Source organism: Somniosus microcephalus, unplaced genomic scaffold (genome assembly GCF_052327205.1).
Source record: "Somniosus microcephalus isolate GS21.2 unplaced genomic scaffold, FLI_Smic_1.0 unresolved_chr8, whole genome shotgun sequence".
Taxonomy (NCBI): domain Eukaryota; kingdom Metazoa; phylum Chordata; class Chondrichthyes; order Squaliformes; family Somniosidae; genus Somniosus; species Somniosus microcephalus.
Window position 1 is genome coordinate 44,984,164 of NW_028225186.1, and position 27,523 is coordinate 45,011,686.

General features: G+C 46.3%; 12 non-coding genes across 12 annotated transcripts; all 12 read left to right on the forward strand.

Moving 5' to 3' along the window:
• The first annotated feature begins 15 nt into the window (after positions 1–15).
• trnae-uuc (transfer RNA glutamic acid (anticodon UUC)) lies at positions 16–87 on the forward strand. The gene has a single exon. It is a non-coding gene; the product is annotated as a tRNA-Glu (tRNA).
• A 1,036-nt stretch (positions 88–1,123) lies between these two features.
• trnag-gcc (transfer RNA glycine (anticodon GCC)) lies at positions 1,124–1,194 on the forward strand. The gene has a single exon. It is a non-coding gene; the product is annotated as a tRNA-Gly (tRNA).
• Positions 1,195–2,148: 954 nt separating this feature from the next.
• Positions 2,149–2,220, forward strand: trnae-uuc (transfer RNA glutamic acid (anticodon UUC)). The gene has a single exon. It is a non-coding gene; the product is annotated as a tRNA-Glu (tRNA).
• A 1,036-nt stretch (positions 2,221–3,256) lies between these two features.
• On the forward strand, positions 3,257–3,327 carry trnad-guc (transfer RNA aspartic acid (anticodon GUC)). The gene has a single exon. It is a non-coding gene; the product is annotated as a tRNA-Asp (tRNA).
• A 2,062-nt stretch (positions 3,328–5,389) lies between these two features.
• On the forward strand, positions 5,390–5,460 carry trnag-gcc (transfer RNA glycine (anticodon GCC)). Its single transcript has one exon. It is a non-coding gene; the product is annotated as a tRNA-Gly (tRNA).
• A 2,062-nt stretch (positions 5,461–7,522) lies between these two features.
• Positions 7,523–7,593, forward strand: trnag-gcc (transfer RNA glycine (anticodon GCC)). The gene has a single exon. It is a non-coding gene; the product is annotated as a tRNA-Gly (tRNA).
• Positions 7,594–10,671: 3,078 nt separating this feature from the next.
• Positions 10,672–10,743, forward strand: trnae-uuc (transfer RNA glutamic acid (anticodon UUC)). The gene has a single exon. It is a non-coding gene; the product is annotated as a tRNA-Glu (tRNA).
• Positions 10,744–13,912: 3,169 nt separating this feature from the next.
• On the forward strand, positions 13,913–13,983 carry trnag-gcc (transfer RNA glycine (anticodon GCC)). The gene has a single exon. It is a non-coding gene; the product is annotated as a tRNA-Gly (tRNA).
• A 4,195-nt stretch (positions 13,984–18,178) lies between these two features.
• On the forward strand, positions 18,179–18,249 carry trnag-gcc (transfer RNA glycine (anticodon GCC)). Its single transcript has one exon. It is a non-coding gene; the product is annotated as a tRNA-Gly (tRNA).
• A 954-nt stretch (positions 18,250–19,203) lies between these two features.
• trnae-uuc (transfer RNA glutamic acid (anticodon UUC)) lies at positions 19,204–19,275 on the forward strand. Its single transcript has one exon. It is a non-coding gene; the product is annotated as a tRNA-Glu (tRNA).
• A 3,168-nt stretch (positions 19,276–22,443) lies between these two features.
• On the forward strand, positions 22,444–22,514 carry trnag-gcc (transfer RNA glycine (anticodon GCC)). Its single transcript has one exon. It is a non-coding gene; the product is annotated as a tRNA-Gly (tRNA).
• Positions 22,515–26,709: 4,195 nt separating this feature from the next.
• Positions 26,710–26,780, forward strand: trnag-gcc (transfer RNA glycine (anticodon GCC)). The gene has a single exon. It is a non-coding gene; the product is annotated as a tRNA-Gly (tRNA).
• Positions 26,781–27,523: the final 743 nt, after the last annotated feature.

Sequence of the window (27,523 nt, forward strand, 5' to 3'; positions counted from 1 at the left end):
CCGCTTCTCACAGCTTCCCTGGTGGTCTAGTGGATAGGATTCGGCGCTTTCACCGCCGCGGCCCGGGTTCGATTCCCGGTCAGGGAACCAGTGCGTTTTCTGGCTGTTTGAAATGCTAGCAATCAAAGCACCCGCGCGAAACAATGCTTGCACCTCATCAACCTTTCAATTTTCCACACCGCTGCTGTTGCCTCAACAGTCAGCAGCGCATCATTCGGTACCGAGGTGCAGCATTCGCTTCCTTGCCTCACAGTGTCAGAACAGTCACGGTTATTATCCGTCTTCCATGTATTATTTTGCCGACTGCATCTCCCTAACAATCTTAGCTGATCACAGCACGGCTATCAGTCAACTCATTGCCAGTGTGAAAAATGCCACATTAGCAACGTGTGCAAGACTCGAATGACAGAGTAACTGGGCCGTGATAACTTATCCTGATATTCATGAGGCCTTAACATTCGCTGCATAAGACAATTCTACCTCTGGTTACCATCACTCCTGCCATTGGAAAGCGTTTGTCTTTATTTCCTCTATCAAAACCCATTGTAATTTTGCAAGCCTCTATTAAATTTCCTCTTAGCCTCCAGAGGAAAGCAATCCCAGCTTCTCCACACTATCCCTCGGGCCACACTGTAAGGCGTCAAACGGGTTCTGTATGTCTGATAGACATATATTTCAGCTACAGGGGAGTCAAAGGTTATGGGGAACGGGCGGCAAAGTTGCGTTGTGTCGAAGATCTCATCAGCCACGAACTTTTTAAATGGCGGGCTCGAGGGGCCGAATGGCACAATCCTGCTCCTATTTTTTCTTTTGGGGAAGGTTAGTTTCCTAATTATGTAATTTTTGAGCAGCTAAACAACGTTGGAAGGAAACTCCCACGGGACGTAGAAAAGTGCAAAATCTTAGCTCTACCGAGAGCTCATGCACCTGAGAGGTTAACCCTGTGTTTCTCTGTCCACAGATCTTCCAGGACCTTCGAAGTGTTTCCAGCATTTAATCAACAATTCCAGATGCAGTATCTGCTGCATATTGCTTTTTATGTTAACGCAGTGTCCCCGCTTGTATTAACAAAAGTCAAAAATAAATTGTAGCTACCAGAAAATAGAATCGATTAAGTCGGCGTGCATTGGTGGTTCAGGGGTAGAATTCTCGCCTGCCACGCGGGAGACCCGGGTTCGATTCCCGGCCAATGCAGGCTAATTTTTTTAACAATTCATTTCATAGCAAACACATCACATGAGCATAAATAATTTATTAGCTATACCTGTGCAAGTGGATCAAGGGTATGAATGTTCTGCTCATGTTCCTGTGCAACAGCTTTGAGGGGCTGAATGGCATCCTGTTCCTGTGTAACAGGCTCGATTCTTACTCTGACAGACATTGCATTGCTCACTTCCTCGTTAGTCTCGTTGTGAGTATCCCCGCCTGTCACGCGGGAGACCGGGGTGAAATTCCCCGACGGGAAGGAATTTTAACATCCCCAATTTTAAACGTTTTGGCAGCACCTTAAAGCGCTCCTTGGAAAAGATCAACAGCGAAAGATTGAACCTAAAACAATTTTAAACGGTGAGGAACTGCATAAAAACCTCCTGCATCAATTCCTCGTTAGCATAGTGTTCTCCTTCTGTTTGTCTTTTGTGCGGGGCACTGCGGAACGAGAGAGGACAGGGAAATGCAGATAACAGCGGGAGAAAGCACGTCTGATCTTTCAAGTGAACAGCACTGGCACGATTGGCCGAATGGCCTCACACTGTACTGCACGCCTCCATGAATCATATGGATATCTGAGACATACTCACACAAAGTGAGCACACATCTGTGTTCGTGCATATGTTTGAGTCTTTGTCTCAAGCAGTGCATTACTGTTTCCTCTGTATTGTCCTTGATATTTTGGTGCTGATTATTCAATATCCCGACGGCTTTTCTCTGACTGTGTACCTCTGAGAAAAGCACAGAAGCAAATAGATTTCAGGTGGACGCCTACACGCACTTGATGCTGTGGTTTCCAGAACATGTCCTTTGTGATCTCGCCTAAAAAATGTCATCTTGTACGAAAAGTTTGCCTGGCGTGAAAGTGACCTGAATTTCAAAGCAGCAAGGAGGAAAGACTGCCTTGTTCTGCTTGCTGGCAGGCCGCTTCTCACAGCTTCCCTGGTGGTCTAGTGGATAGGATTCGGCGCTTTCACCGCCGCGGCCCGGGTTCGATTCCCGGTCAGGGAACCAGTGCGTTTTCTGGCTGTTTGAAATGCCAGCAATCAAAGCACCCGCGCGAAACAATGCTTGCACCTCATCAACCTATCAATTTTCCACACCGCTGCTGTTGCCTCAACAGTCAGCAGCGCATCATTCGGTACCGAGGTGCAGCATTCGCTTCCTTGCCTCACAGTGTCAGAGCAGTCACGGTTATTATCCGTCTTCCATGTATTATTTTGCCGACTGCATCTCCCTAACAATCTTAGCTGATCACAGCACGGCTATCAGTCAACTCATTGCCAGTGTGAAAAATGCCACATTAGCAACGTGTGCAAGACTCGAATGACAGAGTAACTGGGCCGTGATAACTTATCCTGATATTCATGAGGCCTTAACATTCGCTGCATAAGACAATTCTACCTCTGGTTACCATCCCTCCTGCCATTGGAAAGCGTTTGTCTTTATTTCCTCTATCAAAACCCATTGTAAATTTGCAAGCCTCTATTAAATTTCCTCTTAGCCTCCAGAGGAAAGCAATCCCAGCTTCTCCACACTATCCCTCGGGCCACACTGTAAGGCGTCAAACGGATTCTGTATGTCTGATAGACATATATTTCAGCTACAGGGGAGTCAAAGGTTATGGGGAACGGGTGGCAAAGTTGCGTTGTGTCGAAGATCTCATCAGCCACGAACTTTTTAAATGGCGGGCTCGAGGGGCCGAATGGCCCAATCCTGCTCCTATTTTTTCTTTTGGGGAAGGTTAGTTTCTTAATTATGTAATTTTTGTGCAGCTAAACAACGTTGGAAGGAAACTCCCACGGGACGTAGAAAAGTGCAAAATCTTAGCTCTACCGAGAGCTCATGCACCTGAGAGGTTAACCCTGTGTTTCTCTGTTCACAGATCTTCCAGGACCTTCGAAGTGTTTCCAGCATTTAATCAACAATTCCAGATGCAGTATCTGCTGCATATTGCTTTTTATGTTAACGCAGTGTCCCCGCTTGTATTAACAAAAGTCAAAAATAAATTGTAGCTACCAGAAAATGGAATCGATTAAGTCGGCGTGCATTGGTGGTTCAGGGGTAGAATTCTCGCCTGTCACGCGGGAGACCCGGGTTCGATTCCCGGCCAATGCAGGCTAATTTTTTTAACAATTCATTTCATAGCAAACACATCACATGAGCATAAATAATTTATTAGCTGTACCTGTGCAAGTGGATCAAGGGTATGAATGTTCTGCTCCTGTTCCTGTGCAACAGCTTTGAGGGGCTGAATGGCATCCTGTTCCTGTGTAACAGGCTCGATTCTTACTCTGACAGACATTGCATTGCTCACTTCCTCGTTAGTCTCGTTGTGAGTATCCCCGCCTGTCACGCGGGAGACCGGGGTGAAATTCCCCGACGGGAAGGAATTTTAACATCCCCAATTTTAAACGTTTTGGCAGCACCTTAAAGCGCTCCTTGGAAAAGATCAACAGCGAAAGATTGAACCTAAAACAATTTTAAACGGTGAGGAACTGCATAAAAACCTCCTGCATCAATTCCTCGTTAGCATAGTGTTCTCCTTCTGTTTGTCTTTTGTGCGGGGCACTGCGGAACGAGAGAGGACAGGGAAATGCAGATAACAGCGGGAGAAAGCACGTCTGATCTTTCAAGTGAACAGCACTGGCACGATTGGCCGAATGGCCTCACACTGTACTGCACGCCTCCATGAATCATATGGATATCTGAGACATACTCACACAAAGTGAGCACACATCTGTGTTCGTGCATATGTTTGAGTCTTTGTCTCAAGCAGTGCATTACTGTTTCCTCTGTATTGTCCTTGATATTTTGGTGCTGATTATTCAATATCCCGACGGCTTTTCTCTGACTGTGTACCTCTGAGAAAAGCACAGAAGCAAATAGATTTCAGGTGGACGCCTACACGCACTTGATGCTGTGGTTTCCAGAACATGTCCTTTGTGATCTCGCCTAAAAAATGTCATCTTGTACGAAAAGTTTGCCTGGCGTGAAAGTGACCTGAACTTCAAAGCAGCAAGGAGGAAAGACTGCCTTGTTCTGCTTGCTGGCAGGCCGCTTCTCACAGCTTCCCTGGTGGTCTAGTGGATAGGATTCGGCGCTTTCACCGCCGCGGCCCGGGTTCGATTCCCGGTCAGAGAACCAGTGCGTTTTCTGGCTGTTTGAAATGCTAGCAATCAAAGCACCCGCGCGAAACAATGCTTGCACCTCATCAACCTTTCAATTTTCCACACCGCTGCTGTTGCCTCAACAGTCAGCAGCGCATCATTCGGTACCGAGGTGCAGCATTCGCTTCCTTGCCTCACAGTGTCAGAACAGTCACGGTTATTATCCGTCTTCCATGTATTATTTTGCCGACTGCATCTCCCTAACAATCTTAGCTGATCACAGCACGGCTATCAGTCAACTCATTGCCAGTGTGAAAAATGCCACATTAGCAACGTGTGCAAGACTCGAATGACAGAGTAACTGGGCCGTGATAACTTATCCTGATATTCATGAGGCCTTAACATTCGCTGCATAAGACAATTCTACCTCTGGTTACCATCACTCCTGCCATTGGAAAGCGTTTGTCTTTATTTCCTCTATCAAAACCCATTGTAATTTTGCAAGCCTCTATTAAATTTCCTCTTAGCCTCCAGAGGAAAGCAATCCCAGGTTCTCCACACTATCCCTCGGGCCACACTGTAAGGCGTCAAACGGATTCTGTATGTCTGATAGACATATATTTCAGCTACAGGGGAGTCAAAGGTTATGGGGAACGGGTGGCAAAGTTGCGTTGTGTCGAAGATCTCATCAGCCACGAACTTTTTAAATGGCGGGCTCGAGGGGCCGAATGGCCCAATCCTGCTCCTATTTTTTCTTTTGGGGAAGGTTAGTTTCTTAATTATGTAATTTTTGTGCAGCTAAACAACGTTGGAAGGAAACTCCCACGGGACGTAGAAAAGTGCAAAATCTTAGCTCTACCGAGAGCTCATGCACCTGAGAGGTTAACCCTGTGTTTCTCTGTTCACAGATCTTCCAGGACCTTCGAAGTGTTTCCAGCATTTAATCAACAATTCCAGATGCAGTATCTGCTGCATATTGCTTTTTATGTTAACGCAGTGTCCCCGCTTGTATTAACAAAAGTCAAAAATAAATTGTAGCTACCAGAAAATGGAATCGATTAAGTCGGCGTGCATTGGTGGTTCAGGGGTAGAATTCTCGCCTGCCACGCGGGAGACCCGGGTTCGATTCCCGGCCAATGCAGGCTAATTTTTTTAACAATTCATTTCATAGCAAACACATCACATGAGCATAAATAATTTATTAGCTGTACCTGTGCAAGTGGATCAAGGGTATGAATGTTCTGCTCCTGTTCCTGTGCAACAGCTTTGAGGGGCTGAATGGCATCCTGTTCCTGTGTAACAGGCTCGATTCTTACTCTGACAGACATTGCATTGCTCACTTCCTCGTTAGTCTCGTTGTGAGTATCCCCGCCTGTCACGCGGGAGACCGGGGTGAAATTCCCCGACGGGAAGGAATTTTAACATCCCCAATTTTAAACGTTTTGGCAGCACCTTAAAGCGCTCCTTGGAAAAGATCAACAGCGAAAGATTGAACCTAAAACAATTTTAAACGGTGAGGAACTGCATAAAAACCTCCTGCATCAATTCCTCGTTAGCATAGTGTTCTCCTTCTGTTTGTCTTTTGTGCGGGGCACTGCGGAACGAGAGAGGACAGGGAAATGCAGATAACAGCGGGAGAAAGCACGTCTGATCTTTCAAGTGAACAGCACTGGCACGATTGGCCGAATGGCCTCACACTGTACTGCACGCCTCCATGAATCATATGGATATCTGAGACATACTCACACAAAGTGAGCACACATCTGTGTTCGTGCATATGTTTGAGTCTTTGTCTCAAGCAGTGCATTACTGTTTCCTCTGTATTGTCCTTGATATTTTGGTGCTGATTATTCAATATCCCGACGGCTTTTCTCTGACTGTGTACCTCTGAGAAAAGCACAGAAGCAAATAGATTTCAGGTGGACGCCTACACGCACTTGATGCTGTGGTTTCCAGAACATGTCCTTTGTGATCTCGCCTAAAAAATGTCATCTTGTACGAAAAGTTTGCCTGGCGTGAAAGTGACCTGAATTTCAAAGCAGCAAGGAGGAAAGACTGCCTTGTTCTGCTTGCTGGCAGGCCGCTTCTCACAGCTTCCCTGGTGGTCTAGTGGATAGGATTCGGCGCTTTCACCGCCGCGGCCCGGGTTCGATTCCCGGTCAGAGAACCAGTGCGTTTTCTGGCTGTTTGAAATGCTAGCAATCAAAGCACCCGCGCGAAACAATGCTTGCACCTCATCAACCTTTCAATTTTCCACACCGCTGCTGTTGCCTCAACAGTCAGCAGCGCATCATTCGGTACCGAGGTGCAGCATTCGCTTCATTGCCTCACAGTGTCAGAACAGTCACGGTTATTATCCGTCTTCCATGTATTATTTTGCCGACTGCATCTCCCTAACAATCTTAGCTGATCACAGCACGGCTATCAGTCAACTCATTGCCAGTGTGAAAAATGCCACATTAGCAACGTGTGCAAGACTCGAATGACAGAGTAACTGGGCCGTGATAACTTATCCTGATATTCATGAGGCCTTAACATTCGCTGCATAAGACAATTCTACCTCTGGTTACCATCCCTCCTGCCATTGGAAAGCGTTTGTCTTTATTTCCTCTATCAAAACCCATTGTAAATTTGCAAGCCTCTATTAAATTTCCTCTTAGCCTCCAGAGGAAAGCAATCCCAGCTTCTCCACACTATCCCTCGGGCCACACTGTAAGGCGTCAAACGGATTCTGTATGTCTGATAGACATATATTTCAGCTACAGGGGAGTCAAAGGTTATGGGGAACGGGCGGCAAAGTTGCGTTGTGTCGAAGATCTCATCAGCCACGAAGTTTTTAAATGGCGGGCTCGAGGGGCCGAATGGCCCAATCCTGCTCCTATTTTTTCTTTTGGGGAAGGTTAGTTTCTTAATTATGTAATTTTTGTGCAGCTAAACAACGTTGGAAGGAAACTCCCACGGGACGTAGAAAAGTGCAAAATCTTAGCTCTACCGAGAGCTCATGCACCTGAGAGGTTAACCCTGTGTTTCTCTGTTCACAGATCTTCCAGGACCTTCGAAGTGTTTCCAGCATTTAATCAACAATTCCAGATGCAGTATCTGCTGCATATTGCTTTTTATGTTAACGCAGTGTCCCCGCTTGTATTAACAAAAGTCAAAAATAAATTGTAGCTACCAGAAAATAGAACCGATTAAGTCGGCGTGCATTGGTGGTTCAGGGGTAGAATTCTCGCCTGCCACGCGGGAGACCCGGGTTCGATTCCCGGCCAATGCAGGCTAATTTTTTTAACAATTCATTTCATAGCAAACACATCACATGAGCATAAATAATTTATTAGCTGTACCTGTGCAAGTGGATCAAGGGTATGAATGTTCTGCTCCTGTTCCTGTGCAACAGCTTTGAGGGGCTGAATGGCATCCTGTTCCTGTGTAACAGGCTCGATTCTTACTCTGACAGACATTGCATTGCTCACTTCCTCGTTAGTCTCGTTGTGAGTATCCCCGCCTGTCACGCGGGAGACCGGGGTGAAATTCCCCGACGGGAAGGAATTTTAACATCCCCAATTTTAAACGTTTTGGCAGCACCTTAAAGCGCTCCTTGGAAAAGATCAACAGCGAAAGATTGAACCTAAAACAATTTTAAACGGTGAGGAACTGCATAAAAACCTCCTGCATCAATTCCTCGTTAGCATAGTGTTCTCCTTCTGTTTGTCTTTTGTGCGGGGCACTGCGGAACGAGAGAGGACAGGGAAATGCAGATAACAGCGGGAGAAAGCACGTCTGATCTTTCAAGTGAACAGCACTGGCACGATTGGCCGAATGGCCTCACACAGTACTGCACGCCTCCATGAATCATATGGATATCTGAGACATACTCACACAAAGTGAGCACACATCTGTGTTCGTGCATATGTTTGAGTCTTTGTCTCAAGCAGTGCATTACTGTTTCCTCTGTATTGTCCTTGATATTTTGGTGCTGATTATTCAATATCCCGACGGCTTTTCTCTGACTGTGTACCTCTGAGAAAAGCACAGAAGCAAATAGATTTCAGGTGGACGCCTACACGCACTTGATGCTGTGGTTTCCCGAACATGTCCTTTGTGATCTCGCCTAAAAAATGTCATCTTGTACGAAAAGTTTGCCTGGCGTGAAAGTGACCTGAATTTCAAAGCAGCAAGGAGGAAAGACTGCCTTGTTCTGCTTGCTGGCAGGCCGCTTCTCACAGCTTCCCTGGTGGTCTAGTGTATAGGATTCGGCGCTTTCACCGCCGCGGCCCGGGTTCGATTCCCGGTCAGGGAACCAGTGTGTTTTCTGGCTGTTTGAAATGCTAGCAATCAAAGCACCCGCGCGAAACAATGCTTGCACCTCATCAACCTTTCAATTTTCCACACCGCTGCTGTTGCCTCAACAGTCAGCAGCGCATCATTCGGTACCGAGGTGCAGCATTCGCTTCCTTGCCTCACAGTGTCAGAACAGTCACGGTTATTATCCGTCTTCCATGTATTATTTTGCCGACTGCATCTCCCTAACAATCTTAGCTGATCACAGCACGGCTATCAGTCAACTCATTGCCAGTGTGAAAAATGCCACATTAGCAACGTGTGCAAGACTCGAATGACAGAGTAACTGGGCCGTGATAACTTATCCTGATATTCATGAGCCCTTAACATTCGCTGCAGAAGACAATTCTACCTCTGGTTACCATCCCTCCTGCCATTGGAAAGCGTTTGTCTTTATTTCCTCTATCAAAACCCATTGTAAATTTGCAAGCCTCTATTAAATTTCCTCTTAGCCTCCAGAGGAAAGCAATCCCAGCTTCTCCACACTATCCCTCGGGCCACACTGTAAGGCGTCAAACGGATTCTGTATGTCTGATAGACATATATTTCAGCTACAGGGGAGTCAAAGGTTATGGGGAACGGGCGGCAAGGTTGCGTTGTGTCGAAGATCTCATCAGCCACGAACCTTTTAAATGGCGGGCTCGAGGGGCCGAATGGCCCAATCCTGCTCCTATTTTTTCTTTTGGGGAAGGTTAGTTTCTTAATTATGTAATTTTTGAGCAGCTAAACAACGTTGGAAGGAAACTCCCACGGGACGTAGAAAAGTGCAAAATCTTAGCTCTACCGAGAGCTCATGCACCTGAGAGGTTATCCCTGTGTTTCTCTGTCCACAGACATTCCAGGACCTTCGAAGTGTTTCCAGCCTTTAATCAACAATTCCAGATGCAGTATCTGCTGCATATTGCTTTTTATGTTAACGCAGTGTCCCCGCTTGTATTAACAAAAGTCAAAAATAAATTGTAGCTACCAGAAAATGGAATCGATTAAGTCGGCGTGCATTGGTGGTTCAGGGGTAGAATTCTCGCCGGAGACCCGGGTTCGATTCCCGGCCAATGCAGGCTAATTTTTTTAACAATTCATTTCATAGCAAACACATCACATGAGCATAAATAATTTATTAGCTGTACCTGTGCAAGTGGATCAAGGGTATGAATGTTCTGCTCCTGTTCCTGTGCAACAGCTTTGAGGGGCTGAATGGCATCCTGTTCCTGTGTAACAGGCTCGATTCTTACTCTGACAGACATTGCATTGCTCACTTCCTCGTTAGTCTCGTTGTGAGTATCCCCGCCTGTCACGCGGGAGACCGGGGTGAAATTCCCCGACGGGAAGGAATTTTAACATCCCCAATTTTAAACGTTTTGGCAGCACCTTAAAGCGCTCCTTGGAAAAGATCAACAGCGAAAGATTGAACCTAAAACAATTTTAAACGGTGAGGAACTGCATAAAAACCTCCTGCATCAATTCCTCGTTAGCATAGTGTTCTCCTTCTGTTTGTCTTTTGTGCGGGGCACTGCGGAACGAGAGAGGACAGGGAAATGCAGATAACAGCGGGAGAAAGCACGTCTGATCTTTCAAGTGAACAGCACTGGCACGATTGGCCGAATGGCCTCACACTGTACTGCACGCCTCCATGAATCATATGGATATCTGAGACATACTCACACAAAGTGAGCACACATCTGTGTTCGTGCATATGTTTGAGTCTTTGTCTCAAGCAGTGCATTACTGTTTCCTCTGTATTGTCCTTGATATTTTGGTGCTGATTATTCAATATCCCGACGGCTTTTCTCTGACTGTGTACCTCTGAGAAAAGCACAGAAGCAAATAGATTTCAGGTGGACGCCTACACGCACTTGATGCTGTGGTTTCCAGAACATGTCCTTTGTGATCTCGCCTAAAAAATGTCATCTTGTACGAAAAGTTTGCCTGGCGTGAAAGTGACCTGAATTTCAAAGCAGCAAGGAGGAAAGACTGCCTTGTTCTGCTTGCTGGCAGGCCGCTTCTCACAGCTTCCCTGGTGGTCTAGTGGATAGGATTCGGCGCTTTCACCGCCGCGGCCCGGGTTCGATTCCCGGTCAGGGAACGAGTGCGTTTTCTGGCTGTTTGAAATGCTAGCAATCAAAGCACCCGCGCGAAACAATGCTTGCACCTCATCAACCTTTCAATTTTCCACACCGCTGCTGTTGCCTCAACAGTCAGCAGCGCATCATTCGGTACCGAGGTGCAGCATTCGCTTCCTTGCCTCACAGTGTCAGAACAGTCACGGTTATTATCCGTCTTCCATGTATTATTTTGCCGACTGCATCTCCCTAACAATCTTAGCTGATCACAGCACGGCTATCAGTCAACTCATTGCCAGTGTGAAAAATGCCACATTAGCAACGTGTGCAAGACTCGAATGACAGAGTAACTGGGCCGTGATAACTTATCCTGATATTCATGAGGCCTTAACATTCGCTGCATAAGACAATTCTACCTCTGGTTACCATCACTCCTGCCATTGGAAAGCGTTTGTCTTTATTTCCTCTATCAAAACCCATTGTAATTTTGCAAGCCTCTATTAAATTTCCTCTTAGCCTCCAGAGGAAAGCAATCCCAGCTTCTCCACACTATCCCTCGGGCCACACTGTAAGGCGTCAAACGGGTTCTGTATGTCTGATAGACATATATTTCAGCTACAGGGGAGTCAAAGGTTATGGGGAACGGGCGGCAAAGTTGCGTTGTGTCGAAGATCTCATCAGCCACGAACTTTTTAAATGGCGGGCTCGAGGGGCCGAATGGCACAATCCTGCTCCTATTTTTTCTTTTGGGGAAGGTTAGTTTCCTAATTATGTAATTTTTGAGCAGCTAAACAACGTTGGAAGGAAACTCCCACGGGACGTAGAAAAGTGCAAAATCTTAGCTCTACCGAGAGCTCATGCACCTGAGAGGTTATCCCTGTGTTTCTCTGTCCACAGACCTTCCAGGACCTTCGAAGTGTTTCCAGCATTTAATCAACAATTCCAGATGCAGTATCTGCTGCATATTGCTTTTTATGTTAACGCAGTGTCCCCGCTTGTATTAACAAAAGTCAAAAATAAATTGTAGCTACCAGAAAATGGAATCGATTAAGTCGGCGTGCATTGGTGGTTCAGGGGTAGAATTCTCGCCTGCCACGCGGGAGACCCGGGTTCGATTCTCGGCCAATGCAGGCTAATTTTTTTAACAATTCATTTCATAGCAAACACATCACATGAGCATAAATAATTTATTAGCTGTACCTGTGCAAGTGGATCAAGGGTATGAATGTTCTGCTCCTGTTCCTGTGCAACAGCTTTGAGGGGCTGAATGGCATCCTGTTCCTGTGTAACAGGCTCGATTCTTACTCTGACAGACATTGCATTGCTCACTTCCTCGTTAGTCTCGTTGTGAGTATCCCCGCCTGTCACGCGGGAGACCGGGGTGAAATTCCCCGACGGGAAGGAATTTTAACATCCCCAATTTTAAACGTTTTGGCAGCACCTTAAAGCGCTCCTTGGAAAAGATCAACAGCGAAAGATTGAACCTAAAACAATTTTAAACGGTGAGGAACTGCATATAAACCTCCTGCATCAATTCCTCGTTAGCATAGTGTTCTCCTTCTGTTTGTCTTTTGTGCGGGGCACTGCGGAACGAGAGAGGACAGGGAAATGCAGATAACAGCGGGAGAAAGCACGTCTGATCTTTCAAGTGAACAGCACTGGCACGATTGGCCGAATGGCCTCACACTGTACTGCACGCCTCCATGAATCATATGGATATCTGAGACATACTCACACAAAGTGAGCACACATCTGTGTTCGTGCATATGTTTGAGTCTTTGTCTCAAGCAGTGCATTACTGTTTCCTCTGTATTGTCCTTGATATTTTGGTGCTGATTATTCAATATCCCGACGGCTTTTCTCTGACTGTGTACCTCTGAGAAAAGCACAGAAGCAAATAGATTTCAGGTGGACGCCTACACGCACTTGATGCTGTGGTTTCCAGAACATGTCCTTTGTGATCTCGCCTAAAAAATGTCATCTTGTACGAAAAGTTTGCCTGGCGTGAAAGTGACCTGAATTTCAAAGCAGCAAGGAGGAAAGACTGCCTTGTTCTGCTTGCTGGCAGGCCGCTTCTCACAGCTTCCCTGGTGGTCTAGTGGATAGGATTCGGCGCTTTCACCGCCGCGGCCCGGGTTCGATTCCCGGTCAGAGAACCAGTGCGTTTTCTGGCTGTTTGAAATGCTAGCAATCAAAGCACCCGCGCGAAACAATGCTTGCACCTCATCAACCTTTCAATTTTCCACACCGCTGCTGTTGCCTCAACAGTCAGCAGCGCATCATTCGGTACCGAGGTGCAGCATTCGCTTCCTTGCCTCACAGTGTCAGAACAGTCACGGTTATTATCCGTCTTCCATGTATTATTTTGCTGACTGCATCTCCCTAACAATCTTAGCTGATCACAGCACGGCTATCAGTCAACTCATTGCCAGTGTGAAAAATGCCACATTAGCAACGTGTGCAAGACTCGAATGACAGAGTAACTGGGCCGTGATAACTTATCCTGATATTCATGAGGCCTTAACATTCGCTGCATAAGACAATTCTACCTCTGGTTACCATCACTCCTGCCATTGGAAAGCGTTTGTCTTTATTTCCTCTATCAAAACCCATTGTAATTTTGCAAGCCTCTATTAAATTTCCTCTTAGCCTCCAGAGGAAAGCAATCCCAGGTTCTCCACACTATCCCTCGGGCCACACTGTAAGGCGTCAAACGGATTCTGTATGTCTGATAGACATATATTTCAGCTACAGGGGAGTCAAAGGTTATGGGGAACGGGCGGCAAAGTTCCGTTGTGTCGAAGATCTCATCAGCCACGAACTTTTTAAATGGCGGGCTCGAGGGGCCGAATGGCACAATCCTGCTCCTATTTTTTCTTTTGGGGAAGGTTAGTTTCCTAATTATGTAATTTTTGAGCAGCTAAACAACGTTGGAAGGAAACTCCCACGGGACGTAGAAAAGTGCAAAATCTTAGCTCTACCGAGAGCTCATGCACCTGAGAGGTTATCCCTGTGTTTCTCTGTCCACAGACATTCCAGGACCTTCGAAGTGTTTCCAGCCTTTAATCAACAATTCCAGATGCAGTATCTGCTGCATATTGCTTTTTATGTTAACGCAGTGTCCCCGCTTGTATTAACAAAAGTCAAAAATAAATTGTAGCTACCAGAAAATGGAATCGATTAAGTCGGCGTGCATTGGTGGTTCAGGGGTAGAATTCTCGCCTGCCACGCGGGAGACCCGGGTTCGATTCCCGGCCAATGCAGGCTAATTTTTTTAACAATTCATTTCATAGCAAACACATCACATGAGCATAAATAATTTATTAGCTGTACCTGTGCAAGTGGATCAAGGGTATGAATGTTCTGCTCCTGTTCCTGTGCAACAGCTTTGAGGGGCTGAATGGCATCCTGTTCCTGTGTAACAGGCTCGATTCTTACTCTGACAGACATTGCATTGCTCACTTCCTCGTTAGTCTCGTTGTGAGTATCCCCGCCTGTCACGCGGGAGACCGGGGTGAAATTCCCCGACGGGAAGGAATTTTAACATCCCCAATTTTAAACGTTTTGGCAGCACCTTAAAGCGCTCCTTGGAAAAGATCAACAGCGAAAGATTGAACCTAAAACAATTTTAAACGGTGAGGAACTGCATAAAAACCTCCTGCATCAATTCCTCGTTAGCATAGTGTTCTCCTTCTGTTTGTCTTTTGTGCGGGGCACTGCGGAACGAGAGAGGACAGGGAAATGCAGATAACAGCGGGAGAAAGCACGTCTGATCTTTCAAGTGAACAGCACTGGCACGATTGGCCGAATGGCCTCACACTGTACTGCACGCCTCCATGAATCATATGGATATCTGAGACATACTCACACAAAGTGAGCACACATCTGTGTTCGTGCATATGTTTGAGTCTTTGTCTCAAGCAGTGCATTACTGTTTCCTCTGTATTGTCCTTGATATTTTGGTGCTGATTATTCAATATCCCGACGGCTTTTCTCTGACTGTGTACCTCTGAGAAAAGCACAGAAGCAAATAGATTTCAGGTGGACGCCTACACGCACTTGATGCTGTGGTTTCCAGAACATGTCCTTTGTGATCTCGCCTAAAAAATGTCATCTTGTACGAAAAGTTTGCCTGGCGTGAAAGTGACCTGAATTTCAAAGCAGCAAGGAGGAAAGACTGCCTTGTTCTGCTTGCTGGCAGGCCGCTTCTCACAGCTTCCCTGGTGGTCTAGTGGATAGGATTCGGCGCTTTCACCGCCGCGGCCCGGGTTCGATTCCCGGTCAGAGAACCAGTGCGTTTTCTGGCTGTTTGAAATGCTAGCAATCAAAGCACCCGCGCGAAACAATGCTTGCACCTCATCAACCTTTCAATTTTCCACACCGCTGCTGTTGCCTCAACAGTCAGCAGCGCATCATTCGGTACCGAGGTGCAGCATTCGCTTCCTTGCCTCACAGTGTCAGAACAGTCACGGTTATTATCCGTCTTCCATGTATTATTTTGCCGACTGCATCTCCCTAACAATCTTAGCTGATCACAGCACGGCTATCAGTCAACTCATTGCCAGTGTGAAAAATGCCACATTAGCAACGTGTGCAAGACTCGAATGACAGAGTAACTGGGCCGTGATAACTTATCCTGATATTCATGAGGCCTTAACATTCGCTGCATAAGACAATTCTACCTCTGGTTACCATCACTCCTGCCATTGGAAAGCGTTTGTCTTTATTTCCTCTATCAAAACCCATTGTAATTTTGCAAGCCTCTATTAAATTTCCTCTTAGCCTCCAGAGGAAAGCAATCCCAGCTTCTCCACACTATCCCTCGGGCCACACTGTAAGGCGTCAAACGGGTTCTGTATGTCTGATAGACATATATTTCAGCTACAGGGGAGTCAAAGGTTATGGGGAACGGGCGGCAAAGTTGCGTTGTGTCGAAGATCTCATCAGCCACGAACTTTTTAAATGGCGGGCTCGAGGGGCCGAATGGCACAATCCTGCTCCTATTTTTTCTTTTGGGGAAGGTTAGTTTCCTAATTATGTAATTTTTGAGCAGCTAAACAACGTTGGAAGGAAACTCCCACGGGACGTAGAAAAGTGCAAAATCTTAGCTCTACCGAGAGCTCATGCACCTGAGAGGTTATCCCTGTGTTTCTCTGTCCACAGACCTTCCAGGACCTTCGAAGTGTTTCCAGCATTTAATCAACAATTCCAGATGCAGTATCTGCTGCATATTGCTTTTTATGTTAACGCAGTGTCCCCGCTTGTATTAACAAAAGTCAAAAATAAATTGTAGCTACCAGAAAATAGAATCGATTAAGTCGGCGTGCATTGGTGGTTCAGGGGTAGAATTCTCGTCTGCCACGCGGGAGACCCGGGTTCGATTCCCGGCCAATGCAGGCTAATTTTTTTAACAATTCATTTCATAGCAAACACATCACATGAGCATAAATAATTTATTAGCTGTACCTGTGCAAGTGGATCAAGGGTATGAATGTTCTGCTCCTGTTCCTGTGCAACAGCTTTGAGGGGCTGAATGGCATCCTGTTCCTGTGTAACAGGCTCGATTCTTACTCTGACAGACATTGCATTGCTCACTTCCTCGTTAGTCTCGTTGTGAGTATCCCCGCCTGTCACGCGGGAGACCGGGGTGAAATTCCCCGACGGGAAGGAATTTTAACATCCCCAATTTTAAACGTTTTGGCAGCACCTTAAAGCGCTCCTTGGAAAAGATCAACAGCGAAAGATTGAACCTAAAACAATTTTAAACGGTGAGGAACTGCATATAAACCTCCTGCATCAATTCCTCGTTAGCATAGTGTTCTCCTTCTGTTTGTCTTTTGTGCGGGGCACTGCGGAACGAGAGAGGACAGGGAAATGCAGATAACAGCGGGAGAAAGCACGTCTGATCTTTCAAGTGAACAGCACTGGCACGATTGGCCGAATGGCCTCACACTGTACTGCACGCCTCCATGAATCATATGGATATCTGAGACATACTCACACAAAGTGAGCACACATCTGTGTTCGTGCATATGTTTGAGTCTTTGTCTCAAGCAGTGCATTACTGTTTCCTCTGTATTGTCCTTGATATTTTGGTGCTGATTATTCAATATCCCGACGGCTTTTCTCTGACTGTGTACCTCTGAGAAAAGCACAGAAGCAAATAGATTTCAGGTGGACGCCTACACGCACTTGATGCTGTGGTTTCCAGAACATGTCCTTTGTGATCTCGCCTAAAAAATGTCATCTTGTACGAAAAGTTTGCCTGGCGTGAAAGTGACCTGAATTTCAAAGCAGCAAGGAGGAAAGACTGCCTTGTTCTGCTTGCTGGCAGGCCGCTTCTCACAGCTTCCCTGGTGGTCTAGTGGATAGGATTCGGCGCTTTCACCGCCGCGGCCCGGGTTCGATTCCCGGTCAGAGAACCAGTGCGTTTTCTGGCTGTTTGAAATGCTAGCAATCAAAGCACCCGCGCGAAACAATGCTTGCACCTCATCAACCTTTCAATTTTCCACACCGCTGCTGTTGCCTCAACAGTCAGCAGCGCATCATTCGGTGCCGAGGTGCAGCATTCGCTTCCTTGCCTCACAGTGTCAGAACAGTCACGGTTATTATCCGTCTTCCATGTATTATTTTGCTGACTGCATCTCCCTAACAATCTTAGCTGATCACAGCACGGCTATCAGTCAACTCATTGCCAGTGTGAAAAATGCCACATTAGCAACGTGTGCAAGACTCGAATGACAGAGTAACTGGGCCGTGATAACTTATCCTGATATTCATGAGGCCTTAACATTCGCTGCATAAGACAATTCTACCTCTGGTTACCATCACTCCTGCCATTGGAAAGCGTTTGTCTTTATTTCCTCTATCAAAACCCATTGTAATTTTGCAAGCCTCTATTAAATTTCCTCTTAGCCTCCAGAGGAAAGCAATCCCAGGTTCTCCACACTATCCCTCGGGCCACACTGTAAGGCGTCAAACGGATTCTGTATGTCTGATAGACATATATTTCAGCTACAGGGGAGTCAAAGGTTATGGGGAACGGGCGGCAAAGTTCCGTTGTGTCGAAGATCTCATCAGCCACGAACTTTTTAAATGGCGGGCTCGAGGGGCCGAATGGCACAATCCTGCTCCTATTTTTTCTTTTGGGGAAGGTTAGTTTCCTAATTATGTAATTTTTGAGCAGCTAAACAACGTTGGAAGGAAACTCCCACGGGACGTAGAAAAGTGCAAAATCTTAGCTCTACCGAGAGCTCATGCACCTGAGAGGTTAACCCTGTGTTTCTCTGTCAACAGATCTTCCAGGACCTTCGAAGTGTTTCCAGCATTTAATCAACAATTCCAGATGCAGTATCTGCTGCATATTGCTTTTTATGTTAACGCAGTGTCCCCGCTTGTATTAACAAAAGTCAAAAATAAATTGTAGCTACCAGAAAATAGAATCGATTAAGTGGGCCTGCATTGGTGGTTCAGGGGTAGAATTCTCGCCTGCCACGCGGGAGACCCGGGTTCGATTCCCGGCCAATGCAGGCTAATTTTTTTAACAATTCATTTCATAGCAAACACATCACATGAGCATAAATAATTTATTAGCTGTACCTGTGCAAGTGGATCAAGGGTATGAATGTTCTGCTCCTGTTCCTGTGCAACAGCTTTGAGGGGCTGAATGGCATCCTGTTCCTGTGTAACAGGCTCGATTCTTACTCTGACAGACATTGCATTGCTCACTTCCTCGTTAGTCTCGTTGTGAGTATCCCCGCCTGTCACGCGGGAGACCGGGGTGAAATTCCCCGACGGGAAGGAATTTTAACATCCCCAATTTTAAACGTTTTGGCAGCACCTTAAAGCGCTCCTTGGAAAAGATCAACAGCGAAAGATTGAACCTAAAACAATTTTAAACGGTGAGGAACTGCATAAAAACCTCCTGCATCAATTCCTCGTTAGCATAGTGTTCTCCTTCTGTTTGTCTTTTGTGCGGGGCACTGCGGAACGAGAGAGGACAGGGAAATGCAGATAACAGCGGGAGAAAGCACGTCTGATCTTTCAAGTGAACAGCACTGGCACGATTGGCCGAATGGCCTCACACTGTACTGCACGCCTCCATGAATCATATGGATATCTGAGACATACTCACACAAAGTGAGCACACATCTGTATTCGTGCATATGTTTGAGTCTTTGTCTCAAGCAGTGCATTACTGTTTCCTCTGTATTGTCCTTGATATTTTGGTGCTGATTATTCAATATCCCGACGGCTTTTCTCTGACTGTGTACCTCTGAGAAAAGCACAGAAGCAAATAGATTTCAGGTGGACGCCTACACGCACTTGATGCTGTGGTTTCCCGAACATGTCCTTTGTGATCTCGCCTAAAAAATGTCATCTTGTACGAAAAGTTTGCCTGGCGTGAAAGTGACCTGAATTTCAAAGCAGCAAGGAGGAAAGACTGCCTTGTTCTGCTTGCTGGCAGGCCGCTTCTCACAGCTTCCCTGGTGGTCTAGTGGATAGGATTCGGCGCTTTCACCGCCGCGGCCCGGGTTCGATTCCCGGTCAGGGAACCAGTGCGTTTTCTGGCTGTTTGAAATGCCAGCAATCAAAGCACCCGCGCGAAACAATGCTTGCACCTCATCAACCTTTCAATTTTCCACACCGCTGCTGTTGCCTCAACAGTCAGCAGCGCATCATTCGGTACCGAGGTGCAGCATTCGCTTCCTTGCCTCACAGTGTCAGAACAGTCACGGTTATTATCCGTCTTCCATGTATTATTTTGCCGACTGCATCTCCCTAACAATCTTAGCTGATCACAGCACGGCTATCAGTCAACTCATTGCCAGTGTGAAAAATGCCACATTAGCAACGTGTGCAAGACTCGAATGACAGAGTAACTGGGCCGTGATAACTTATCCTGATATTCATGAGGCCTTAACATTCGCTGCATAAGACAATTCTACCTCTGGTTACCATCCCTCCTGCCATTGGAAAGCGTTTGTCTTTATTTCCTCTATCAAAACCCATTGTAAATTTGCAAGCCTCTATTAAATTTCCTCTTAGCCTCCAGAGGAAAGCAATCCCAGCTTCTCCACACTATCCCTCGGGCCACACTGTAAGGCGTCAAACGGATTCTGTATGTCTGATAGACATATATTTCAGCTACAGGGGAGTCAAAGGTTATGGGGAACGGGCGGCAAAGTTGCGTTGTGTCGAAGATCTCATCAGCCACGAAGTTTTTAAATGGCGGGCTCGAGGGGCCGAATGGCCCAATCCTGCTCCTATTTTTTCTTTTGGGGAAGGTTAGTTTCTTAATTATGTAATTTTTGTGCAGCTAAACAACGTTGGAAGGAAACTCCCACGGGACGTAGAAAAGTGCAAAATCTTAGCTCTACCGAGAGCTCATGCACCTGAGAGGTTAACCCTGTGTTTCTCTGTTCACAGATCTTCCAGGACCTTCGAAGTGTTTCCAGCATTTAATCAACAATTCCAGATGCAGTATCTGCTGCATATTGCTTTTTATGTTAACGCAGTGTCCCCGCTTGTATTAACAAAAGTCAAAAATAAATTGTAGCTACCAGAAAATAGAACCGATTAAGTCGGCGTGCATTGGTGGTTCAGGGGTAGAATTCTCGCCTGCCACGCGGGAGACCGGGTTCGATTCCCGGCCAATGCAGGCTAATTTTTTTAACAATTCATTTCATAGCAAACACATCACATGAGCATAAATAATTTATTAGCTGTACCTGTGCAAGTGGATCAAGGGTATGAATGTTCTGCTCCTGTTCCTGTGCAACAGCTTTGAGGGGCTGAATGGCATCCTGTTCCTGTGTAACAGGCTCGATTCTTACTCTGACAGACATTGCATTGCTCACTTCCTCGTTAGTCTCGTTGTGAGTATCCCCGCCTGTCACGCGGGAGACCGGGGTGAAATTCCCCGACGGGAAGGAATTTTAACATCCCCAATTTTAAACGTTTTGGCAGCACCTTAAAGCGCTCCTTGGAAAAGATCAACAGCGAAAGATTGAACCTAAAACAATTTTAAACGGTGAGGAACTGCATAAAAACCTCCTGCATCAATTCCTCGTTAGCATAGTGTTCTCCTTCTGTTTGTCTTTTGTGCGGGGCACTGCGGAACGAGAGAGGACATGGCAATGCAGATAACAGCGGGAGAAAGCACGTCTGATCGTTCAAGTGGACAGCACTGGCACGATTGGCCGAATGGCCTCACACTGTACTGCACGCCTCCATGAATCATATGGATATCTGAGACATACTCACACAAAGTGAGCACACATCTGTGTTCGTGCATATGTTTGAGTCTTTGTCTCAAGCAGTGCATTACTGTTTCCTCTGTATTGTCCTTGATATTTTGGTGCTGATTATTCAATATCACGACGGCTTTTCTCTGACTGTGTACCTCTGAGAAAAGCACAGAAGCAAATAGATTTCAGGTGGACGCCTACACGCACTTGATGCTGTGGTTTCCAGAACATGTCCTTTGTGATCTCGCCAAAAAAATGTCATCTTGTACGAAAAGTTTGCCTGGCGTGAAAGTGACCTGAATTTCAAAGCAGCAAGGAGGAAAGACTGCCTTGTTCTGCTTGCTGGCAGGCCGCTTCTCACAGCTTCCCTGGTGGTCTAGTGTATAGGATTCGGCGCTTTCACCGCCGCGGCCCGGGTTCGATTCCCGGTCAGGGAACCAGTGCGTTTTCTGGCTGTTTGGAATGCCAGCAATCAAAGCACCCGCGCGAAACAATGCTTGCACCTCATCAACCTATCAATTTTCCACACCGCTGCTGTTGCCTCAACAGTCAGCAGCGCATCATTCGGTACCGAGGTGCAGCATTCGCTTCCTTGCCTCACAGTGTCAGAACAGTCACGGTTATTATCCGTCTTCCATGTATTATTTTGCCGACTGCATCTCCCTAACAATCTTAGCTGATCACAGCACGGCTATCAGTCAACTCATTGCCAGTGTGAAAAATGCCACATTAGCAACGTGTGCAAGACTCGAATGACAGAGTAACTGGGCCGTGATAACTTATCCTGATATTCATGAGGCCTTAACATTCGCTGCATAAGACAATTCTACCTCTGGTTACCATCCCTCCTGCCATTGGAAAGCGTTTGTCTTTATTTCCTCTATCAAAACCCATTGTAAATTTGCAAGCCTCTATTAAATTTCCTCTTAGCCTCCAGAGGAAAGCAATCCCAGCTTCTCCACACTATCCCTCGGGCCACACTGTAAGGCGTCAAACGGATTCTGTATGTCTGATAGACATATATTTCAGCTACAGGGGAGTCAAAGGTTATGGGGAACGGGCGGCAAAGTTGCGTTGTGTCGAAGATCTCATCAGCCACGAACTTTTTAAATGGCGGGCTCGAGGGGCCGAATGGCCCAATCCTGCTCCTATTTTTTCTTTTGGGGAAGGTTAGTTTCTTAATTATGTAATTTTTGTGCAGCTAAACAACGTTGGAAGGAAACTCCCACGGGACGTAGAAAAGTGCAAAATCTTAGCTCTACCGAGAGCTCATGCACCTGAGAGGTTAACCCTGTGTTTCTCTGTTCACAGATCTTCCAGGACCTTCGAAGTGTTTCCAGCATTTAATCAACAATTCCAGATGCAGTATCTGCTGCATATTGCTTTTTATGTTAACGCAGTGTCCCCGCTTGTATTAACAAAAGTCAAAAATAAATTGTAGCTACCAGAAAATAGAATCGATTAAGTCGGCGTGCATTGGTGGTTCAGGGGTAGAATTCTCGCCTGCCACGCGGGAGACCCGGGTTCGATTCCCGGCCAATGCAGGCTAATTTTTTTAACAATTCATTTCATAGCAAACACATCACATGAGCATAAATAATTTATTAGCTGTACCTGTGCAAGTGGATCAAGGGTATGAATGTTCTGCTCCTGTTCCTGTGCAACAGCTTTGAGGGGCTGAATGGCATCCTGTTCCTGTGTAACAGGCTCGATTCTTACTCTGACAGACATTGCATTGCTCACTTCCTCGTTAGTCTCGTTGTGAGTATCCCCGCCTGTCACGCGGGAGACCGGGGTGAAATTCCCCGACGGGAAGGAATTTTAACATCCCCAATTTTAAACGTTTTGGCAGCACCTTAAAGCGCTCCTTGGAAAAGATCAACAGCGAAAGATTGAACCTAAAACAATTTTAAACGGTGAGGAACTGCATATAAACCTCCTGCATCAATTCCTCGTTAGCATAGTGTTCTCCTTCTGTTTGTCTTTTGTGCGGGGCACTGCGGAACGAGAGAGGACAGGGAAATGCAGATAACAGCGGGAGAAAGCACGTCTGATCTTTCAAGTGAACAGCACTGGCACGATTGGCCGAATGGCCTCACACTGTACTGCACGCCTCCATGAATCATATGGATATCTGAGACATACTCACACAAAGTGAGCACACATCTGTGTTCGTGCATATGTTTGAGTCTTTGTCTCAAGCAGTGCATTACTGTTTCCTCTGTATTGTCCTTGATATTTTGGTGCTGATTATTCAATATCCCGACGGCTTTTCTCTGACTGTGTACCTCTGAGAAAAGCACAGAAGCAAATAGATTTCAGGTGGACGCCTACACGCACTTGATGCTGTGGTTTCCAGAACATGTCCTTTGTGATCTCGCCTAAAAAATGTCATCTTGTACGAAAAGTTTGCCTGGCGTGAAAGTGACCTGAATTTCAAAGCAGCAAGGAGGAAAGACTGCCTTGTTCTGCTTGCTGGCAGGCCGCTTCTCACAGCTTCCCTGGTGGTCTAGTGGATAGGATTCGGCGCTTTCACCGCCGCGGCCCGGGTTCGATTCCCGGTCAGAGAACCAGTGCGTTTTCTGGCTGTTTGAAATGCTAGCAATCAAAGCACCCGCGCGAAACAATGCTTGCACCTCATCAACCTTTCAATTTTCCACACCGCTGCTGTTGCCTCAACAGTCAGCAGCGCATCATTCGGTACCGAGGTGCAGCATTCGCTTCCTTGCCTCACAGTGTCAGAACAGTCACGGTTATTATCCGTCTTCCATGTATTATTTTGCCGACTGCATCTCCCTAACAATCTTAGCTGATCACAGCACGGCTATCAGTCAACTCATTGCCAGTGTGAAAAATGCCACATTAGCAACGTGTGCAAGACTCGAATGACAGAGTAACTGGGCCGTGATAACTTATCCTGATATTCATGAGGCCTTAACATTCGCTGCATAAGACAATTCTACCTCTGGTTACCATCCCTCCTGCCATTGGAAAGCGTTTGTCTTTATTTCCTCTATCAAAACCCATTGTAAATTTGCAAGCCTCTATTAAATTTCCTCTTAGCCTCCAGAGGAAAGCAATCCCAGCTTCTCCACACTATCCCTCGGGCCACACTGTAAGGCGTCAAACGGATTCTGTATGTCTGATAGACATATATTTCAGCTACAGGGGAGTCAAAGGTTATGGGGAACGGGCGGCAAAGTTGCGTTGTGTCGAAGATCTCATCAGCCACGAACTTTTTAAATGGCGGGCTCGAGGGGCCGAATGGCCCAATCCTGCTCCTATTTTTTCTTTTGGGGAAGGTTAGTTTCTTAATTATGTAATTTTTGTGCAGCTAAACAACGTTGGAAGGAAACTCCCACGGGACGTAGAAAAGTGCAAAATCTTAGCTCTACCGAGAGCTCATGCACCTGAGAGGTTAACCCTGTGTTTCTCTGTTCACAGATCTTCCAGGACCTTCGAAGTGTTTCCAGCATTTAATCAACAATTCCAGATGCAGTATCTGCTGCATATTGCTTTTTATGTTAACGCAGTGTCCCCGCTTGTATTAACAAAAGTCAAAAATAAATTGTAGCTACCAGAAAATAGAATCGATTAAGTCGGCGTGCATTGGTGGTTCAGGGGTAGAATTCTCGCCTGCCACGCGGGAGACCCGGGTTCGATTCCAGGCCAATGCAGGCTAATTTTTTTAACAATTCATTTCATAGCAAACACATCACATGAGCATAAATAATTTATTAGCTGTACCTGTGCAAGTGGATCAAGGGTATGAATGTTCTGCTCCTGTTCCTGTGCAACAGCTTTGAGGGGCTGAATGGCATCCTGTTCCTGTGTAACAGGCTCGATTCTTACTCTGACAGACATTGCATTGCTCACTTCCTCGTTAGTCTCGTTGTGAGTATCCCCGCCTGTCACGCGGGAGACCGGGGTGAAATTCCCCGACGGGAAGGAATTTTAACATCCCCAATTTTAAACGTTTTGGCAGCACCTTAAAGCGCTCCTTGGAAAAGATCAACAGCGAAAGATTGAACCTAAAACAATTTTAAACGGTGAGGAACTGCATAAAAACCTCCTGCATCAATTCCTCGTTAGCATAGTGTTCTCCTTCTGTTTGTCTTTTGTGCGGGGCACTGCGGAACGAGAGAGGACAGGGAAATGCAGATAACAGCGGGAGAAAGCACGTCTGATCTTTCAAGTGAACAGCACTGGCACGATTGGCCGAATGGCCTCACACTGTACTGCACGCCTCCATGAATCATATGGATATATGAGACATACTCACACAAAGTGAGCACACATCTGTGTTCGTGCATATGTTTGAGTCTTTGTCTCAAGCAGTGCATTACTGTTTCCTCTGTATTGTCCTTGATATTTTGGTGCTGATTATTCAATATCCCGACGGCTTTTCTCTGACTGTGTACCTCTGAGAAAAGCACAGAAGCAAATAGATTTCAGGTGGACGCCTACACGCACTTGATGCTGTGGTTTCCAGAACATGTCCTTTGTGATCTCGCCTAAAAAATGTCATCTTGTACGAAAAGTTTGCCTGGCGTGAAAGTGACCTGAATTTCAAAGCAGCAAGGAGGAAAGACTGCCTTGTTCTGCTTGCTGGCAGGCCGCTTCTCACAGCTTCCCTGGTGGTCTAGTGGATAGGATTCGGCGCTTTCACCGCCGCGGCCCGGGTTCGATTCCCGGTCAGAGAACCAGTGCGTTTTCTGGCTGTTTGAAATGCTAGCAATCAAAGCACCCGCGCGAAACAATGCTTGCACCTCATCAACCTTTCAATTTTCCACACCGCTGCTGTTGCCTCAACAGTCAGCAGCGCATCATTCGGTACCGAGGTGCAGCATTCGCTTCCTTGCCTCACAGTGTCAGAAGAGTCACGGTTATTATCCGTCTTCCATGTATTATTTTGCCGACTGCATCTCCCTAACAATCTTAGCTGATCACAGCACGGCTATCAGTCAACTCATTGCCAGTGTGAAAAATGCCACATTAGCAACGTGTGCAAGACTCGAATGACAGAGTAACTGGGCCGTGATAACTTATCCTGATATTCATGAGGCCTTAACATTCGCTGCATAAGACAATTCTACCTCTGGTTACCATCACTCCTGCCATTGGAAAGCGTTTGTCTTTATTTCCTCTATCAAAACCCATTGTAATTTTGCAAGCCTCTATTAAATTTCCTCTTAGCCTCCAGAGGAAAGCAATCCCAGCTTCTCCACACTATCCCTCGGGCCACACTGTAAGGCGTCAAACGGGTTCTGTATGTCTGATAGACATATATTTCAGCTACAGGGGAGTCAAAGGTTATGGGGAACGGGCGGCAAAGTTGCGTTGTGTCGAAGATCTCATCAGCCACGAACTTTTTGAATGGCGGGCTCGAGGGGCCGAATGGCACAATCCTGCTCCTATTTTTTCTTTTGGGGAAGGTTAGTTTCCTAATTATGTAATTTTTGAGCAGCTAAACAACGTTGGAAGGAAACTCCCACGGGACGTAGAAAAGTGCAAAATCTTAGCTCTACCGAGAGCTCATGCACCTGAGAGGTTAACCCTGTGTTTCTCTGTCCACAGATCTTCCAGGACCTTCGAAGTGTTTCCAGCATTTAATCAACAATTCCAGATGCAGTATCTGCTGCATATTGCTTTTTATGTTAACGCAGTGTCCCCGCTTGTATTAACAAAAGTCAAAAATAAATTGTAGCTACCAGAAAATAGAATCGATTAAGTCGGCGTGCATTGGTGGTTCAGGGGTAGAATTCTCGCCTGCCACGCGGGAGACCCGGGTTCGATTCCCGGCCAATGCAGGCTAATTTTTTTAACAATTCATTTCATAGCAAACACATCACATGAGCATAAATAATTTATTAGCTGTACCTGTGCAAGTGGATCAAGGGTATGAATGTTCTGCTCCTGTTCCTGTGCAACAGCTTTGAGGGGCTGAATGGCATCCTGTTCCTGTGTAACAGGCTCGATTCTTACTCTGACAGACATTGCATTGCTCACTTCCTCGTTAGTCTCGTTGTGAGTATCCCCGCCTGTCACGCGGGAGACCGGGGTGAAATTCCCCGACGGGAAGGAATTTTAACATCCCCAATTTTAAACGTTTTGGCAGCACCTTAAAGCGCTCCTTGGAAAAGATCAACAGCGAAAGATTGAACCTAAAACAATTTTAAACGGTGAGGAACTGCATAAAAACCTCCTGCATCAATTCCTCGTTAGCATAGTGTTCTCCTTCTGTTTGTCTTTTGTGCGGGGCACTGCGGAACGAGAGAGGACAGGGAAATGCAGATAACAGCGGGAGAAAGCACGTCTGATCTTTCAAGTGAACAGCACTGGCACGATTGGCCGAATGGCCTCACACTGTACTGCACGCCTCCATGAATCATATGGATATCTGAGACATACTCACACAAAGTGAGCACACATCTGTGTTCGTGCATATGTTTGAGTCTTTGTCTCAAGCAGTGCATTACTGTTTCCTCTGTATTGTCCTTGATATTTTGGTGCTGATTATTCAATATCCCGACGGCTTTTCTCTGACTGTGTA